This window comes from Nicotiana tabacum, chromosome 23 (assembly GCF_000715075.1).
Source record: "Nicotiana tabacum cultivar K326 chromosome 23, ASM71507v2, whole genome shotgun sequence".
Classification (NCBI taxonomy): domain Eukaryota; kingdom Viridiplantae; phylum Streptophyta; class Magnoliopsida; order Solanales; family Solanaceae; genus Nicotiana; species Nicotiana tabacum.
In genome coordinates, this window is record NC_134102.1 from 51,946,951 (window position 1) to 51,965,959 (window position 19,009).

The following is a 19,009-nucleotide window of genomic DNA, read 5'->3' on the forward strand; positions in this document are numbered from 1 at the left end:
TTCTGCGAGTAACATCATCTGAACGGCTTGAATCTAGTCACAATTAATTTGATTCAGTCAACACAATTTATAGGAATAAATTCCATAAAAAATAGTAATGTTTCCCACAAAAATCCAAAATTACACTCAAAATTCGTCAGTGGGGCCTACGTCACGGAATCCGACAAATTTAGGAACGATCCTGATTTTTATTATAAAAGGATATTTTCCTTAATTTCATTCGGATCTGAATATTGAGGTGGGTCCTCCTATTATGCTCCGCTTATAGGTGAGCTTCGTAAATTGTGACTCACTTATATGTTTATCCCCGTTGGGAGATTTAAAGATATGAGCCCGTGTCTGTTATTTTATTTTTGTACACCATTGAGGGCTATAAGTCCAAAAGTAATTTTTATTATTCATTACAACAGGTTTAATATGTTTTAGAATAATTGATTCCATTTTTTATTAATTATACGCCCTACCGGTATGAGGTTCATTATATGTTGTAAAAATTGTTTATGAAATATATTGAAAAGAAGAAAGAAAGGAAATTGAAAATTTCAATTGGCACAATGTGCAACATACTTGTGATTCGGAGTTGAGGACGAGATCCTCGCATTTTTACATGATGTGAATTATTTAAACCGGGCTGCAAGGCGCGGTGGAATTTATGTAAGGACGAGGTCCTTGTGGTGAAATATATATAAGTTTAAAATTATCCCTTTGTGAAATTAATTTGTACAATAATATTAATAGGGAGTCATGCCTATTAGGCTTATTTGATAATTCTCGTATATTTTTCTGTGCATATTCAGCCATTTTGGTGCTGTAAACATTGAGTTTTAACCTATGAGATGAGTGCTCAGGTGGCGTTAAATGTGACTCATTAATCCGAGTAAGCAATCATGAGGTCTTCATGCCTCACATTTTGTTGTCAGTATTGTGAAAATTCGAAATGGGATGGTGGTTAATATGAGATTATATCAGTCGAGCATTCAGATGGCACCGTATGAGGCTTTGTATGGTAGATGATGCCGGTCTCCAGTAGGTTGGTTCGAACCGGGCGAGGCTAGGTTATTGGGTATAGACTTGGTTCAGGAAGCTTTGAAAAAGGATTAATTGATTCAGGATCAACTTCGTACAACCCAATCTAGACATAAGAGTTATGCAGATCAGAAGGTTCGTGATGTTGTATTCATGGTTGGTGAGTGAGTCTTGCTCCGGGTTTCGCCCATGAAGGGTGTTATGAGATTCGGGAAGAAGGGCAAGTTGAGCCCTAGCTATATTGGGACTTTTGAGATTCTTGAAAGAATTGGAGAGGTGGCTTACAGACATGCACTACCACCTAGTCTCACTGCAGTTCATCCAGTGTTCCATGTTTCCATGCTCCGGAAGTATCACGGCAATCCATCTCATGTGTTATACTTCAGCTCAGTATATGTTGAGGAACCAATGGCCATTTTGGACAGACATGTTAGAAAGTTGAGATCGAAGAGCATTGCTTTAGTAAAAGTACAGTGGAGGGGTCATCCAGTCGGGGAGGCGACTTGGGAGACCGAGCATGATATGCATAGATGTTATCCTCATTTTTCACCACTCCAGGTATAATTCTAAACTTGTTCGAGGATGAACGTTTGTTTAAGAGGGTAAAGATATAACGATCCAGCCAGTCATTTTGAGAGTTGTAGCCCCGTTCCCCCATTTACTACTCAATTTGTGCTTTACAGTTGTTATGTGACTTGCCGTAGTAATTGATTCGGGTCCGGTGAGATTTTAAAATGAATTGAGACACTTAATCTCCAAAATGAAAACTTAAGTTGAAAAGGTTGACCAGATGTTGACTTATGTGTAAATGACCCCAAAATAGAATTTTGATGATTCCAATAGCTCGGTATGGTGATTTTGGACTTAGGAGCATGTTTGGAAAGTTATTTGGAAGTCCGTAGTTAAATTAGGCTTGAAGTGGCTAAAATAGAAATTTAAGTTTGGAAGTTTGACCGGGGAGTTGAATTTTTGATATCGGGGTCGGAATCTGATTATGAAAATTAGAATAGGTCCATTATGTCATTTATGACTTGTGTGCAAAATTTGAGGTCAATCGGACTTGATGTGATAGGTTTCGGCATCAAATGTAGAAGTTGGAATTTCTTAGTTTCATTAGGCTTGAATTGATGTATGATTTGTATTTTTAGCATTGTTTGATGTGGTTTAAAGTTTCGAATAAGTTTGTATGATGTTTTAGGACTTATTGGTGTATTTGGTTGAGGTCCCGGGGGCCTCGGGTGAATTTCGGGTGGTTAACAGATGAAATTTGGACTTGGAAGATGGCTGAAGCTGCAGATTTCCGGTGTCTGGTTTCCTTCTTCGCGTTAGCGGTGGGGGTCACGCATTCACAAAGGGCAATTGGAGGCAGGCGAAGATTTGTTCTTCACGTTCACAAATCAAGGGACGCGTTCGCGAAGGTTGAAGGCCAGTGTGCATCGCGAACGCTAGTGAGCAGACGCATTCGCGAAGAGGAGTGAGGGTTGGGGGTGGACTTCACGCGTTAGCCTACGCGTTCGCGAGTGAGGCATCGCGTTCACAAAGTCCTGGGATCCCTGGTCATCGCATTCATGAGAGGACCCTCACGTTCGCGAAGAGGAAAGTTTGGGCAGCACATTTTTGTGATTCACGAGCGCGGGGCAAGGGTCGCGTTCGCGAAGAAGAAGCCATTGGACAGAAAGTTTAAGTTCTGAAAATGGGATTTTTAGCGATTTGGAGCTCGGGGAGAGGCGATTTTCGGGAGATTTTCAAGGAAAACATCGGGGTAAGTGTTCTTAACTCAATTTTGGTTAAAGTACCCGAATCTATGGTAGTGTTTAACATTTAATTGGTGGATTAAGTTGGAAAAATTGTGAAGATCCCTAAGTTTAGATTGAAGATTTGAGGGTCGAGTTGATGTCGGAATTTAGTAATTTTAGTATGGTTGAACTCGTGGTTAAATGAGCGTTCATATTTTGTAATTTTTGTCTGGTTCCGAGATGTGGGCCCCACGGGTGATTGTTTGAGTTAAATTTCGGATTTTGTTGAAACATTAGTATTTTCATATGGAATTAATTCCAATAATTTGTATTGACTGAATCAAAATTATTATGACTAGATACGAGGCTTTCGGAGGCCAATTCATGAGGCAAAGGCATAGCGGAGTAATGAATTTCATGATTCTATTTTTTTATATTTTATAAATTTTCCTTACCTTTTTCCTGCTAATTGCTTTACCTGTTTAGTTGAAACTTTGTTTTCTGTTATTCTGTACTCATTATTTGGAAGTTGAATTTCTTAATTGGATTATTATAAATATGAAGTATTTGACATTAAGAATTAGGTATTGAGGCAAGGTGTTAAAATTGTGAAATATTATTTTTGTTGAGTTATTCACTTTCGAATATTTTTGTGAGATTTTGTATTCATTGTGATTGAGCCGTGAGCTCCTTATTGTATAAATAATGTTGTTGTTGATTTATTTTGGCAAGTTGAAATATTTGGGCACTTGAGGTGCAAATTGTGATATTGATACGCATGCGGTGGTATAAGGTCTGGGTGTTGAAACACATGCGGTGAGATAAGAGTGGCTTGATACGCGTGGCTAGTAGGGGAACTACTATAAGTCATGCGGTGTGATAAGGGTGGCTAAAACGTGGCATGCTATTTCGGGAAAAATATTTTTCTTAAAATTTAAATGTGAAGGCTCCCGCGGTGATATAAGGGAATGGGATATTATGAATTTATTTATGATTTGGGACTACAAGGCGGTACCTCGGGAGTGCCCTTGTTGATATTTCTCTATGGATGCACTTGCTTCTGGTTATTTGTGTTTTTATTTAAATTAATAAATTCCTGTTTTCCTTCCGTGAGGTATTGTTTTCCCTTATTCTGTGTAGTTGAATTGTGACATACTACTTACTTGAATTATTCCCATTGTCATTATTATTATTATTATATTGATTAAACTTTCACACTGTCTTTTATTATTTCCAGTCGGGCCTGACCTGACTCGTCACTACTCTACCGAGGTTAGGCTTGAAACTTACTGGGTACCGCTGTGGTGTACTCATACTACGCTTCTGCACATCATTTTTGTACAGATCCAGATACTTCCTATCAGACCAGGCATCAGTGAACTACCCGTACGCGGAGACTTCAAGGTATATCTGCCAGCATCCGCAGACCTCAGAGTCCCCTTCTATCCTTATTATGTTGTTTTCCTTATTCCCTTTAGACTCTGATGTATAGAGACACTAAGAATAAATTCTTAGAAGCTTGTGACTTATTTCTACCGGATTTTGGGAGTTGTAACTATTTTGAATTGCAGTTTTATTTATTCCATATATTGAGATTTGAGTTTCAGTTTTGGATTTCGTTATTCCGCAAAAATTGATAGGCTTTCGTAGTCTTAGAGACTAGGCGCCATCACGACATCCTACGGAGGGAATTTGTTGCCTTGACACATATAAACTAATAAATATATGCTCAAAAGCTCATAATTTAACTATTAAACTAATTCCCCAACCAAATTCAGAAAGTCCATAAAAGTCACCCTAGACCCACGTGCCCGGATTCCAAAAATTTTCAAAGATAAACGTTACCCATGACCTCACGAACTCAAATATATAATTTATTCCCAATTCCATAATCAATTTCGTAGTCAAATCCCATTTTTACCAAACCCTAGGTTCCAACAAAACCCACAAATTTTCGCGAATTCCATGTTAAATCTACCCATAATCCATGTATTTAACTCTAGAAATGATAGGAATCACTTACCTTGTGATGTTGATGAAAATCCCCCACAAAATACTCTCAAATTCGTTCAAGACCAAGTGGAAATGAGAGAAAAGAGGGCTATGCCCCGTAATAAATTCAAGTCTGCCCAGGTCCCCCTTCTTTACGATCGCGAAAAGGCCTCGCGATCGTGAAGACTAGCTGCCCTGCTGCCTAAATTCTCCCTATGCGTTCATGATCAGAAGGTCGCGTTCGCGATGAACCAGCTTCCCTGCCTTCCGTGTTCGCGATGACACTGTTGTGTTCGTGAAGGCCATCTGCCTTCCAGCCCATCCCACTCCCAACTTTCTTCGCGTTCGCGAACAGGCTTACGCATTCGAGAAGGAGGACCAGGTCCATCACTGGTTTCGTGATAGCCTCCTTGCGTTCGCGAAGAGTAAAGTCCAGGACCCTTCACCAGCCTTCTTCGCGATCGCGGGACAACCTTCGCGATCGCGAAGCACACCAACAATTTCAGCCAAGTGTAATCATGCTCCGGGTGGTCTGAAACACACCCGAGCCACCCGGGACCCCGTCCAAATACACCAACAAGTACATAAACATACTACGGACTTACTCGAAGCCTCGGAACACGTAAAATAAGACAGGAACTAATAAGCGCACCTCAAACCAAATTAATCAACTTCTAAGTTTCAAACTCATTTCAACCAACTCCGAATACGATGAAACATACTTAGACAAATCAAAATGACGCCAAATTTTACGCACAAGTCATAAATCACAATATGAACCTATTCAAAGGGGAATACCAAGTCCACTTCTAGTCAAACATAGAAAATTCTAAGACTTTCAAAATGCCAACTTTCAATAATAAGTGCCAAAACACTCCCGGTCCACCCGAAACTTGATCCGAACATATGCCCAAGTCCAAAATTAGCATACGAACCTATTTGAACCTTCAAATCACGGTTCCGAGGTCGTTTACTCAGAGTGTTGAATCAAGTCAAACTTGGCCACCTTAGGCCACTATTATAGAACTAAGTGTTACCCGAACCCTTCCAAAAAGAAACCAACCATCCCTGCAAGTAATAAAATACTAAAAGCTCATATGGGAATTCTCAAATAGGGGAATGGGGATCTAGAAAGAAAAATGACCGGTCGGGTCGTTACATTGTCCACCTCTTAAACAAACGTTCGTCCTCGAACAAGTCTTCAATGATACTTGGAGAGTCGAATATGGGTGGATATCTGCTCCGCATGTCCTCCCCGATCTCCCAAGTCACCTCCTCGACTGGTTGAGCCTTCCACTGGACCTTCACTGCTGAAATCTTCTTAGACCTCAACTTGCAAACCTGCCTGTCAACAATGGCAATTGACTCCTCTTCATAACCTAAGCTCTCATCAAGCTGCATTGTACTGTAGTCTAACACATGTGACATGTCGGCATGGTATCTATGGAGCATAGGCATGTGTAATACCGGATGAACTCCTGATAGGCTAGGAGGCAAAGCAAGCTTGTAAGCAACTTCTCCAACTCGCTCTAACACCTCAAATGGACCGATGAACATTGGGCTCAGCTTACCCCTATTTCTGAATCTCATGATACCCTTTATTGGCGAGACCTTCAAGAGAACTTTCTCGCCCACCATAAATGATAAATCACGCGCTTTCTGATCTGCATAACTCTTCTTTCTGGACTGAGCTGTGCGTAGTCGCTCCTGAATCAACTTTACCTTATCCAAGGCATTCTTTACCAAATTAGTACCATATAGTCTCGCCTTGCCGGGCTCAAACCATCCGATGGGGGAATGACACCGCCGACAATACAAGGCCTTAAATGGAGCCATCTTGATGTTGTACTGATAACTGTTGTTATAAGCAAACTCATCCAACGGCAAGAATCAATCCCACTGATTGCCAAAGTCAATCACATATGCTCTGAGCATATCCTCTAAAATCTGAACTGTCCGCTCCGACTGCCTGTCGGTCTGCAGATGAAAGGCTGTGCTGAGCTCTACCCGAGTACCCAACTCACTCTATACTTTTCTTTATAAATGCAAAGTGGACTAAGGGCCTCTATCTGAAATAATGGAAATAGGCACGCCATGCAACCTGACGATCTCCTGAATGTAAATCTGGGCCAACTTAAATGAAGAGTACGTAGTCACTACCAGAATAAAGTGCGCAGACTTGGTCAGTCGGTGAACAATGACCCAAACGATATCAAATTTCCTTAACGTCCACGACAACCCAACTACGAAGTCCATAGTGATGCGCTCCCACTTCTACTTTGGAATAACCATCTGCTGAAGTAAACCACCTCGCCTCTGGTGCTCATACTTAACCCGTTGGCAATTTAGACATCTCGCCATATACTTTACTATGTCCTTCCTCATCTGCCACCACCAATAATACTGCCTTAGGTGACGATACATCTTTGTAGCACCTGGATGAATAGAATACCATGAACTGTGTGCCTCCCCTAAAATCTTCTCCCTTAGGCAATCAACATTAGGAATACATATGTGACCCTGGAGTCACAGAACACCATCATCACCGATAGTAACCTCATTGGCATCACCCCATAGCACCATCTCTCTAAGGACCAGCAAGTGCGGATCATCAAACTGACAAGACTTGATCCGCTCGAATAAAGAAGACTGAGCCACAACACATTCAAGAACTCGACTGGGCTCAGAAATATCCAACCTCATAAGTCGATTTGCTAAGGACTGGATGTCTAAAGACAATGTCCTCTCCTCTGCTGAAATGAATGCCAAACTACAAATACTCTCGGCCTTTCTACTCAAGGCATTCGTGACCACATTCGCCTTGCCCGGGTAATACAATATGGTAATATCATATTCCTTTAGTAACTCAAGCCACCTGCGCTGCCTTATATTAATATCCCTCTACTTAAACATGCACTGCCTCAGATAAAGATCCCTTTGCTTAAACAAATGCTGCAAACTGCGATAATCAGTGTAAACCTCGCAGGACACCCTATAAAGATAATGCTTCCGGATCTTGAGGGCATGAACTATCGCAGCCAACTTTAAATCATGTACAAGATAATTTTTCTCCTGGGGCTTTAGCTGACGTGAAGCATATGCAATAACTCGCCCCTTCTGCATCAATACACAACCCAAGCCAATGCGTGAAGCATTACAATACACAGTATACATCCCTGAACCGAAGGGCAAAACCAACACTGGTGCTGTAGTCAATGCAGACTTGAGCTTCTGAAAGCTCGCCTCACAATCATCGGACCATCTGAAAGGAGCACCCTTCTAGGTCAATCTAGTCAAAGGAGCTGCAATAGATGAGAAGCCCTCCACAAATCTATGATAATAACCTGCTAGCCCCAGAAAACTCCTGATCTCGGTCGCAGTGGTAGGACGAGGCCAACTCTAAACTACCTTGATCTTCCTGGGATCCACCTTAATACTCTCACCTGATACAACATGCCCCAAGAAAGCCACAAAATCTAACCAGAACTTGCACTTGGAGAACTTAGCATATAGCTTTTGTTCCCATAAGGTCTGAAGCACTAACCTGAAATGCTTCTCGTGCTCCTCTATACTACGCGAGTAGATCACTATGTCATCAATGAAGACAATGATAAACAAGTCAAGATATGGCCTGAATACCCGATTAATCAAATCCATAAGCATCGCCGGGGTGTTAGTCAAGCCGAAGGATATCACTAGAAACTCATAGTGCCCATATCTGGTCCGAAAAACGGTCTTCAGAACATCCGAAGCACGAATCTTCAACTGATGATACCTAGATCTTAATTCATCTTCGAAAATACCCTAGCACCCTGTAGCTGATCAAACAAATCATCGATGTGCGATAATGGGTACTTATTTTTTAAGGTGACTTTGTTCAACTGGCAGTAATCAATGCACATCCGCATACTCCCATCCTTCTTCTTCACAAATAACACTGGTGCGTCCCAAGGCGACACGCTTGTCCTGATGAATCCCTTCTTAAGTAACTCCTGAAGTTGCTCCTTCAACTCTCTCAGATCCTTTGGAGCCATGCTATAAGGCGAAGTAGAGATAGGCTGGGTGCCTGACATCAAATCAATGCCAAAATCGATATCTTGATCCAGTGGCATACCTGATAGATCAGCAGAAAATACATCAGAAAACTCCCGTATCAGCGACATTGAATCTATCGTGGGAGTCTCTACAGTAGTATCCCGAACAAAGGCCAAATAGGACAAACAACGCTTCTCGACCATATGTAGAGCCTTCAAGAAATACCCCGACTGGAAGTACCAATAAATGAACCTCTGCACTCTAATCTGGGAAACTCAGGCATCGCCAAGGTAATAGTCTTGGTATGGTAATCGAGAATGGCATGGTACAGAGACAACTAGTCTATGCCAAGGATAACCTCTAAATAAACCATATCAAGCAATAGAAGATCTGCTCTGGTCTCATAACCATAGAAAGTCACTACACAGGACCAGTAACCCGATCCATATTAACAAAATCACCCACTGGCGTAGACACATATATATGAACACCCAAGGACTCACGAAATACATCCAAATAAGGAGCAAATAGAAAAGAGATATAGGAATAAGTAAAACTTGGATTAAATAGTACCGAAGCATCCTGACGACAGATAGAAATAGTACTTGTGATCATTGCATCGGAGGCGACTGCCTCTGGCCTAGCGGGGAAAGAATAGAATCTAGCTGAAGTACCACCTAAATGTCCTCCACCTCTAGGGCGACCCCTACCCACATGCCCTCTGCCTCTGGCCGGGCAGGCGAGCGATGCGATAGTTAGTGTAGTAATCATGGGCTGATGGTCCTGCTGCACTACCTTGCCCTGAAGTCTGGGACACAACCTCTTCACATGGCCTAACTCCCCACACTAAAAACAACCCCTCTGAGTGGTGAACTACTGACTTGAAGTCTAGCCCTGGTAGTCTGGATACCCACTGGAGGAACCCTGGGTAGCTGGCGGATGATAAGTACTCTCTAGAATAGCATTGAAGTAGGGTCGTGCTGGGGCACTTCAAGCAGGAAGTGGTGCTAAATACATGGGCCTGCTAGACTATCCCCTCATGAACTAACATCTAACCCCAGACAGGGTGGCACTGAATCCACTAGAATGCCGAAGTTGTTTATCCATAAATTCAAACTCTCCACGATGATTGTGGATACGCTCGATCCTCCAAGCTATCTCTATAACCTGAAAGAATGGAGTCCCCATCTCTGCCTCATGGGCCATAGAAACCTGAATCTCAGGGTGCAGATACCGGCGGTAGTGCACCTGGGGTATGATAAACGATAGCAGCGTGCCCTGGAGCCTGAGAGGTAGGGGTCCCCCTCCCGCCTGAGATATGGTTGGAACTTCCGGAAACAGCCCGTCCTGGGTCATGGAATCCATGAACCATAACATACGGCCCATGACCTCCTGAAAGCCTGGTGCATTCATAAAATCCGCTGGGGCCGAATCAGCTGCAGGTACCTCATCTGCTCCTCAATGACAAGATCTTCCGCTGGATCCACTGGTGGTACTACTGGAGCAACTCTAGGTCGTCCTCGTCCTCTCACAGAAGCTGTGGCCCTCCCTCAGACTCTGCCTCTGATAGCCAGGGGAGCAGCCCCTCTGCCACCGGGTACAACTGTAGCACGCGTTCTCACCATATGTGAGAGAATAAGAGAGAGGTACTTAGCACAATATCAACTGCACAATAGGATATGAAGAAAGAGAAGTTTCCCAACACCCTATAGTCTTTTGAAGATAAGTACGGACGTCTTAGAACCGATCCACAAAACTCTTCTAGGCCCGCTCATGACTCCTGAGACGTATGTGAACCTAGAGCTCTAATACAAAACTGTCACGACCTAAAACCTATAATAGGTCATGATGGCATCCAGCACCACAGTTAGGCTGTTACACCCCATATTTTCGTATGTGAATGTACGCCATAAATAAATTAGTGAAATCTCGAAAATGAGATGTTACATCCCGCATTTTCGTACGTTAAAATTTCATCGTAAGTTAATCGACGTATGTTCAAGAATGACATTTATTTTGGGATTATAAGTACTACACTATTTCAAACAAGTGATAAGTTAATTCGTGAAGGTGAGAGGGTAAGCAAATCGAAGAAAATGAATTTCGTCGAAGTTTGTCATTTTGAGGTAAAATACGACTCGAGCTAAAATACTCGGTATTTATGGACTAGTACCATATAAAGTACCACATGGACGTGATAGTAAGGTGTATAAAGTGTGTTAAAAGTGAGCAGTATTTTAAGTAATTTGAGATAATCGGTTAATTATTAATTTAAGTGGGTAAGTGTAAGAATTGTCTTGTCCACGTGGGACCATGACAATTAAAGTAATCTATGACTAATATGTATGCTACGTTGGTGTCACAATTTAGGGACAAGAAGTCTTGCTAAGAATTAAAGTATAAATGGACCTACCAACCAAGACTTTTAAAGAATGCATTTGAAACTCAAAGAATCATTTGGAAACTCAAGTCTTTGGATGTAAGCTTGCTAAGATAAGAACGGATGGAGCTCACCATTTTTTTAAAGACTTCTTTATCTTGGAATCTCTTTATCCTTACTTCATTAAGGAATTCACATGAGATTATCAAAGATATCATTATCTACAAAGTAACGTATGGATTTATCAAAGAAAGAATTCATGTGAATTCTTTACAAGGAGTAGATGGAAACGTGATTTCTTCAGCAAACATATACAAAAGTATGTCCAAGACAAGAAACAAGAAGCCACGAAATTCATACAAGAGTAGATGATAACAACGTGATTTGCTACAACAAAATTTCATATGAATATTTCCTTACTCCGATCTTGTCGTCACGTGTTTTGTCGCAGTTAACGTGTGTTAGAGGTATTGCTAAGCGAATCGACTCAGGTATGTTAAGGCTATCCCTTCTTTCTTTTTGGCATGATCAATACGATACAAACGAAACGTACAAATGCACAACTTTCATAAATGACTCTATTCATAGAAATACTAAGGGTGAGTATATTCTTGATTCCCCATTAGAATTATTATTATATCTTTTGTTCATGGGTCTCAGAAAAATACGTATTTGATAAAGTTTATCCGACAGGCATATTATTTTTATGACATTCCGAGAAATCTTTTTAACGTATTTGTTATGCATTTTATGCATTTATACATATACATTGACCCATGACCAGATGGTGTTATATACGCATATATTATATGTATATGGGATATGGGAAAAGGTTATGGCGTTATATACGCACCACCACCTGATCAACTGGTATACGTTGATGATTTGCCCACAGTGGCCGAAATGATATGATGGGATGCCCTCAGAGGCTTGATGATGTTATGAACGCATATACCTATGCATGGTATGACATTTATATGCATTTGCATGACATTATAAAAAATGAAATGATTCACAGAGCTATGCAAACGTACATGTCGAGTCTTTTACTCCATGTTTCCCTCATGTCTATTATTTACTGGTTTTCATTCCTTACATACTCGGTACATTATTTGTACTGACGTTTCTTTTTCTTGGGGATGCTACGTTTCATGCCCGCAGGTCTCGATAGACAGGTCGAGAGTCCTCCAAGTAGGCGATCAACTCAGCGGAAGATGTCGGTGCACTCCATTTGCTCCGTAGTTGCTTGTTTGGTCAGTATGATTTAGATGTGTATTGTTCGGTATGGCGGGGCTCTGTCCCGACCTTTATGACAATTATATATTCTTAGAGGCTTGTAGATAGATGTCATGTATATGAAAGATTGTACGGCCTTGTCGGCATATGTTTTGAGTTTATTAATGATCATGTTGGCCTATTAGGCCCGTATGTCACGTGTATATGATGGTATAATAAGAAATATATGTTACGTTGGTACTCGGTTGAATAAGGTGCTGGGTGCCCGTCACGGCCCATCGGTTTGGGTCGTGACAAAAGTGGTATCAGAGAAGTTCTGTCCTAGGGAGTCTACAAGCCATGTCTAGTAGAGTCTTGTTTATGGGTGTGTCGTGCACCACACTTATAAGCAGGAGACTACATGGCATTTAGGACTGTCACTCTTTCTTCTTACTCTAGATCATGTGGTAGAGCTCATTTATAAGAATTCAAACTCATAGCTTCTATTTTATCTGTAATATGACGATGCCTCCAGTTGGTAAGAGATCTAATGCAGATGTGGAAGAATTGAGTTAGAGGAACTCGAGTTTGCATCATTCCTATGATGGATAAATGTGAGGTCTTTAGAAGAACATATGTGTACCTTACGTGTAAGCTTCTTGATAAGGAGCCTTAAGGCAAGAATATCTATCCACCTCTATGGTGAAAGGCAATGAGATATTCAGAAGATAGATACAAGCTTCAACAAGTAAAAGGAGCAAGATGAGAAGGGTACGAGGTACCCGGTTAATGAAGATTATCGGTATTTTCAACTCCGACAGAAAAATATAAGCATTGTGACATACCTTTAATAGTAACAGATGTATGTTGAATTGGCCACACCCACCTCAGTTATACCCTATTGGGGGCTAACATGTGTAGTTTAAGAAAAGGGACAAGATATTAGGATCTGGTTGGGATTAGAGTAACCCAAAATGGTAAATGGATTGTTTGTGTTAGTTGACATTTCCAAAAAATATTACAAAGGTGCTAATAGATCTCCTTGTGAAGCACCCAGATGGTGCACTCTAGAATATTACAATTAGATGTGAATATTAGCATGAAAAAAAAATCAGAATATAGGCACGGAAAGCCTGGAAGGGATAAATATTACCTTAGTGTGGCTCGCGTACCTAGTAGAGCAAGAATGTCAAGCAACCCAAAGAGCCACTGGAGGGAGCAAGGGGGAGCTAAAATCAAAATAATGTCTTGTTTGAGTTTTCAGAATAAAGTGATAGACATAAATGTTAGCGGGAAATAAGAAAAGAGTTAATGAAGCATTATGAGTAAGATATGATACATGGACGACAACGATAGATCAAAAAGATGACAGTATTACAGAGTCTATAGTCAATTGAAGGAAAATACGAGAGGTGACAGGCCTTGAGACAACAAAAGAGTATAGGCCATAAAGTCATATCCTCATTTCAAGAAATAAGTTCGTGACTCCAACGCTACTAATGGAAGGAAAAGTTAGACCCCGAAACAATATAAATTAGTATGGGTTGGTGAAAAAGATAAACTAAACATGAATTAGGGACTGAGTGATTGGATAATAGTCAGCATCATGAGAATTTCAGATTTCATTCCGGCGATAATAGAGTGGACACCAGAAGAAGGTTCATGAGAAATTCAGAGAATGGTCATTCAGGAAGATGCTTCCCTAAAGCAAGCAATGTGAGAAAAGTTAAGCTTAAGGGACTATATGTGCCAGTTATGCTAAGTGTCACCCTCGCGAATAAGGAATTTTATTATCCTTTGATACAGAAGGATTGCCGCAAGGCGAGTAAGGGTCATCGATGATTTGAAAAGACACTAAAGATGAAGAGGTAAAATATCTATAGGGGGGAATATAGAGTGATGTGGCATTAAGTCAGAATTAAGTGGTTCTAGTAACTATGGATATTAATAAAGGAAAAATGTGATAAGAATGAGAAAGGGATAAGATTGTACTTATTCAAATCCTACAGATATGCTACGATTCCAAAACATTATGCAAACACGACGTCAAGGAGAGGAGGTAAGGGTTCCTGCCTGAGATGTTATTGATAGATAAGGAGCCAGTGCGGGACGTAAGTTAAGATAAAGGAAATGACCCACGACAGATTACGCAGAATATTGATATGAGAATGAGCCAATGAGTAGTTAGTAGTTGATTCAAGAAGAGCCTAGTTATGGCTAGACAAGAGGATACAAACAAATGAACAGATCGTGCAAGATAAACATAGTGAACCCCAACATGGGGAACTCAGTCTCGCAGATATGACATTGTAATACTTGAGAAATATTCAGATAGGAGTCGGGGTAGTTAAAGGTACCATATGAATGTTATAGAAATAAAAGATAGTCTCACTAGGAAGACAGTCAAAACTTCAGTTCAGAAGAAGCCCTACAAGCATAAGGGCATGGAGGTAAATAACTACGGATAATTATAGGCAAGGAAGGACATCAAAAGGTCCGTCGATTATACGATGTAATAAGCTCGTAGCTTTACAAGAGTCAGAGGGTCCTCCCTAAGTACTAAAACGAAAGACTAGCTAAGGGAATAAGGAAGAAGGCTTCAACCTAAGCACAATAACCTAAAGAGGAAATGGTCTTGTAACAACAGTCTCACAATAACATTGTATGCACCCCATAAGAAAGTGGCACCTACCATGGCTAATGAACGGGAAGAAAAAATCAGAAGTGATATTCAAGATCACATGAGTTGTATGGAATTCAATATGTGTTGGCACTAAGGTAAGCTAAGTATGCACGCAACAAGGGGACATGAAGACCAGGAAAAGTAATTGCTTACATTTAAAGAAAGCAGAGAAGGAACGGAAAGAATCATTATATTGATAATCCAGAGTTAGTTACATTATGAACGCACTTAAGAGTTCAGAGTTTTTATACATCCAACATGTATGTTGACAATCATACATCCGTAAAAGACTCCGGTATAAGTTAAAAGAAAGAATTGAGCCTAGGGCATAGACAAAGGATTGAATTATCAGAAGATTGTATCATGGATATTCCATAGCGCCCATAAAAGGCTAAAGTAATAACTAATTCCATGAGCCGCAAATCAAGAGATAGCTTAAGACTACATAAAGGCTGATCAGAAGGAGGAGGAAACTAAAGAGTTACATCAACTAAGTAAATCAGGAATCTGATTATTGGACCCAAAAAATCATATACCTCGTGATTGAGAACATTGCAGGATTACTCTTACATATCAGAGGTATAAAAGAGATAGTACAGTAGCTATATTCTATAATGGCTCTACGATAAAGCTAGTTAGAAAAAGTACCAGCCTCATAAGAAGAATGAAGCTCCCACTGGATTGTGTATGCACCAGAGGTGCAAGTATTATTATAATAGAGTTTCAAGCTGCCGACGTGAATTATACCTATGTAGAAGGGAGGTCATGAAAGAGATAGAAAATGTGATGCGAGGTTTTAAGGTAAGTAAGGTAAAGGTAAACAACGTACGAGATACTCAAATGCAGAAGGTTGTGGATAGTCCATACTTTGGATAGAAGGCTAAAAGGGTTGGGATTCAGTATCCAGGAATGATAGCGGCATCGCCAGCGGCATGTCTTCCAGCCTATGGTTTCTAGGTACCGAGAGATATAGTTAAGAGAGTAAATAAGAGTTAGAGACGACGTGATATCTCGCTTGATGTTCTAAAATAACACAAGGAAATCTGTGGTGCAAGCAAGTTGAAGGAAGGTTGCGAGTAGTATAAATAGATATGTATAGGTCGCAAGTTAAAGTATGGTAAAGTGACAAGGTTTTAGGAAGACAGTAGTAAGAATAAGAAAGGGCGAGTGAGAAGGTAATGAGAATGGATAAGTCCTCAGGATTAAGCCCATGAAAATAAGAGAGCTGATGGTTTCTCTAAGTTATAGAAAGCTCAACGTAGCCTGAACAAAACTCAAAGGAGTCTAAGACTAGTAGAATTTAAAAGAGATGAAATGATGCCCTGATAGTAGAGTAAGGGTGTGATTGTGATAGATAAAGGATGACGTTTGGACCTTCGATTGAGTGATGATTTGAAGGGATTTCATGAATTGTACAGGATTAAAATACCCACGTAAGTGAGTCACATTGGGATGCTATAAAGTATGGTTATTGAAGTACAATATCACCGCTAAGTGGATCAGGAAAATCACTTCGAATATTCCTGGATGCAACGTAAGCCCTAGTGGCAATGTTTTACGTAAGAAGTTTCAAGATATCAATGGTAGATTGTAGATCAACTTTGAGGTAAATCAACAATGGATGGATAGAAGTTACAAAGTACGAAATGAGATATGGCAATATTCGTAAGTACAACAAAGTACCGACCGAAGAACTTCAATACACCTATAGATGCCCAGGGGGACATCTTTTCAAGCTCTGTATATGTTCACAAAGTGAGGCCTAAAGATTGGCTAAAAGCTGGAGGAAAAGGAGAGAAGATCGCATAGGCATACTTACAAAGTCAGAGTCGTACAAGCTGCATGATAAAAGGTAGCAACAGTTACAAGATTGGGAAGATTCCGACCACAAGTCATGGTGTGAGAAAGAGGCTTAAAGGGGGAATGCCCTGGCCTTAAGGATTCATTCACACAACAGTCGCCTAGATGGCAAGAGGAGTACTAAAGTATTTGCAAGAGCTATGCGTTATGAGAATGATAAGTGCATCAGTCAACATTCGAGGACAAATGTTCCAAAGGGGCAAATGATGTTACACCCCGTACGTGAAAGTACGCCATAAATAAATTAATGAAATCTCTGAAATTAGATACATCCTGCATTTTCGTACGTTGAAATTTCATCGTAAGTTAATCGATGTAAGTTCAGGAATGAGATTTATTTTGAGATTATAAGTACTATGCTATTTCAAACAAGTGATAAGTTAATTCGTGAAGGTGAGAGGGTAAGCGGATCGAAGAAAATGAATTTCGTCGAAGTTTGTCATTTTGATGTAAAATACGGCCCGAGCTAAAATACCCGATATTTATGGACTAGTACCATACAAGGTACCACATGGCCGTGATAGTAAGGTGTATAAAGTGTGTTAAAAATGAGTAGTATTTTAAGTAATTTGAGATAATTGGTTAATTATTAATTTAAGTGGGTAAGTGTAAAAATTGTCTTGTCCACGTGGGACCATGACAACTAAAGTAATCTATGACTAATATGTATGCTACGTTGGTGTCACAATTTGGGGACAAGAAGTCTTGCTAAGCATTAAAGTATAAATGGACCTACCAACCAAGACTTTTAAAGAATGCATTTGAAACTCAAAGAATCATTTGGAAACTCAAGTCTTTGGACGTAAGCTTGCTAAGATAAGAACGGATGGAGCTCACCATTTTTTTTAAAGACTTCTTTATCTTGGAATCTCTTTATCCTTACTTCATTAAGGAATTCACATGAGATTATCAAAGATCTCATTATCTACAAAGTAACGTATGGATTTATCAAAGAAAGAATTCATGTGAATTCTTTACAAAGAGTAGATGGAAACGTGATTTCTTCAGTAAACATATACAAAAGTATGTCCAAGACAAGCAACAAGAAGCCACAAAATTCAACAAGAGTAGACGATAGCAACGTGATTTTCTACAACAAAATTTCATATGATTTTTTCCCTACTCCGATCTTGCCGTCACGTGTTTTGTCGCAGTTAATGTGTGTTAGAGGGATTGCTAAGAGAATCGACTCAGGTATGTTAAGGCTATCCCTTCTTTCTTTTTGGCATAATCAATATGATACAAACAAAATGAGCAAATGCACAACTTTCATAAATGACCCTATTCATAGAAATACTAAGGGTGTCTATATTCTTGATTCCCCATGTGAATTATTATTATATCTCTTGTTCATGGGTCTCAGAAAAATACGTATTTTTATGACATTCCGACATGCATATTATTTTTATGACATTCCGAGAAACCTTATTAACGTATTTCTTATGCATTTTATGCATTTATACATATACAATGACCCATGACCAGATGGCGTTATATATATGTATTTATATGTATATGGGATATGAGAAAGGTTATGACGTTATATACGCACCTCCACCTGATCAGCTGGTATACGTTGATGATTTGCCCACAGTGGCCGAAATGATATGATGGTATGCCCTCAGAGGATTGATGATGTTATGAACGCATATACCTATGCATGGTATGACATTTACACGCATATGCATGACATTATAAAAAATGAAATGATTCACAGAGCTATGCAGACGTACATATCGAGTTTTGTACTCCATGTTTCTCTCATGTCTATTATTTACTAGATTTCATTCCTTATATACTCGGTACATTATTTGTACTCACGTCCCTTTTGCCTGGGGACGCTGCGTTTCATGCCCGCAGGTCTCGATAGACAGGTCGAGAGGCCTCCAAGTAGGCGATCAGCTCAGTGAAAGATGTTGGTGCACTCCACTTGCTCTGGAGTTGCTTGTTTGGTCAGTATGATTTAGATGTGTATTGTTTGTTATGGCGGGGCTCTGTCCCGACCTTTATGATAATTATATATTTTTAGAGGCTTGTAGACAGATGTCATGTATATGAAAGATTGTACGGCCTTGTCGGCCT